The following is a 1,982-nucleotide window of genomic DNA, read 5'->3' as shown; positions in this document are numbered from 1 at the left end:
GGAAGCAAATAATTTCCTGTGATCTGTCACAAGAGAAATTCCAACTTATATTGTGCGATTCCTTCAATTCCTGATTAAGCATATGGTTTATCATATAATATTTGGTATGAAATTTGGTTTCCCACATCTGGCATAGTAAGTCATGTGATTGTCTGATTCAAAATGGGCCAAAATAGAAGTGGAACTTTTTTTTTCTTCACGAAGGCCACTGACTTTATTGATTTACAAAACTTTACAAGAATAGTAACTATTGTGCCAAAAAGGAGCCAAATGGCATAAAAATATACTGGAGGTGAAGGGCAAAGAGTGAGGGAAGGGGCCTAGAACCCACTCTGGAAGCTTGTAACATTGTTTCCATGGCCAGGAAGGGGAACCCATGCAAGAGAGGGAACTTGAAAAAAGTTAAAATGGTGAGGGGAGAAGACTCCTAAAAAGCCTTGGAGGTGAGCACGACCATAGCAATTTCCGTCAATCTCCTTTGTAGAGGATGGAAGGGGAGCCTCAGGGCTGGGGTCTGGGGGCTCCCGGCGCAGCCTCACAAGAAGGCATCGCACCACTCCCGAAGGCACCCGAAGCAGTCGTGGGACTGCTTGGCGTTGGCACCGCATGTGTCCTTGAGCCATTCCCGGAAGAGGTCTTCATCCTTCTTTAGCACCAGAAACTGCCCAAGGACCACATATGCCTTGTCAAAGCCCCTCTCCTCCAGCTTCTTGCTCAGGACTTCACCGATGCTGGTCAGGCTTCCTACAGGCTTCTCCCCTATGGGCTCTGCCACGAAGTCCCGGTGCTTTTGGGAGGTTGTCATCTTTTTTTTTTCTATAATTATATTTTATTAATTTTCATAAACATTTACAGAGATTTTGGGCTTCCACTCATCCATTGTTGCACCATTCTCTCTACCCTCCTCCCAGTTTGTTCTTGTCCAAATGCCACAGTGCTTGTCAAAGCCAGCTCTGATCAATCTTCTTTGTCAGTGTGTCCTTTGCCATTCCCTATCACTCCTCCCTGAGAGAGACTTCACCCTGAGTCATAAGGAAAAGGGGATGGCGTATTCTCTTAGCTACTTCCTGCTGAAAAGGGACGCTGTGGGTTTCAGGGAGGTTGTCATCTTGATCAGGCTTAATCAGCAGCTCTCTCGTAATGGTTCCTCCTGCCAGCCGGCTGCTCCCGCCGCTCGGAAGTAGAGCTTTTAAAGATCTACACCCTAGACATAAGTGAGCTGATGGGCTGGTACTGATCATTTTTAATAAGACAGGAAGCAGAATGATGTGGTATTCATTGTCAAAAAACATTTCAGGAGCTATCCTGAAGGACAGTGCTGGGAGGTGATCAGCTAATATACATTGATGTTGTTGTTGTTATGTGCTGTGGAGTTGCCTGTGACTCATAGCAACCCTACATACAATAGCTCTGAACCCTAATCTATCTTAAGGCAATTTCATTATCTCTGACACACCTTATTGTTGTTGTTGTGTACCATTAAATCAGAACTGACCCATAGTTGACCCTCTGGTGGGTTTTCAGAGGCAGTTAATCACACCGGAAGAGATTGCCTATCTGTCTCCCATGGAGCAGCTGGTGGCCTTGAACTGCATGCCTTTTGTATTGCAGCACAGCTTCTTGCCACTGACACACCTACCCCATTACCCTAGTCACTGAGTCAATCCTTTTTATCCAAGATCTTCCTCTCCTGTGCTGTCCCTCCACCCTCCCAAGCATGAAGTCCCTCTCTAAGGACTGACTGGTCCCTCCTTGCAACACACCCAGATTATGTCAGATGGAGCTTCAAAATCCTTGCCTCTAAGGAGCAGCCTGGTTTCACCCTCTCCAGGGAGAAATTGTTTGTTCTTCTAGGAGTCTATGGTATATTCAATATTCTTCTCCAGCACCACAAACTCAAAGACATCAATTCTTCTTCTATATGCATACAATAAATGCCTATTCATGGTTTGAATCTACCAGGTGCCCCGATGGAGAAAGAG

The 1,982-nt window shown here is 45.7% G+C and overlaps 1 pseudogene; it reads right to left on the bottom strand.

Annotated features, from left to right (window-relative positions):
- Window positions 1–535: 535 nt before the first annotated feature.
- On the bottom strand, window positions 536–805 carry LOC102857660 (annotated as a pseudogene).
- Between the last annotated feature and the right edge of the window lie 1,177 nt (window positions 806–1,982).

This window comes from Elephantulus edwardii, unplaced genomic scaffold, assembly GCF_000299155.1.
Source record: "Elephantulus edwardii isolate Elephantulus edwardi_28Jun2011 unplaced genomic scaffold, EleEdw1.0 scaffold00063, whole genome shotgun sequence".
In the NCBI taxonomy this organism is placed as follows: Eukaryota; Metazoa; Chordata; class Mammalia; order Macroscelidea; family Macroscelididae; genus Elephantulus; species Elephantulus edwardii.
Note: the sequence above shows the minus strand (reverse complement) of the source record. Positions and strands in the feature narration are given on the sequence as shown.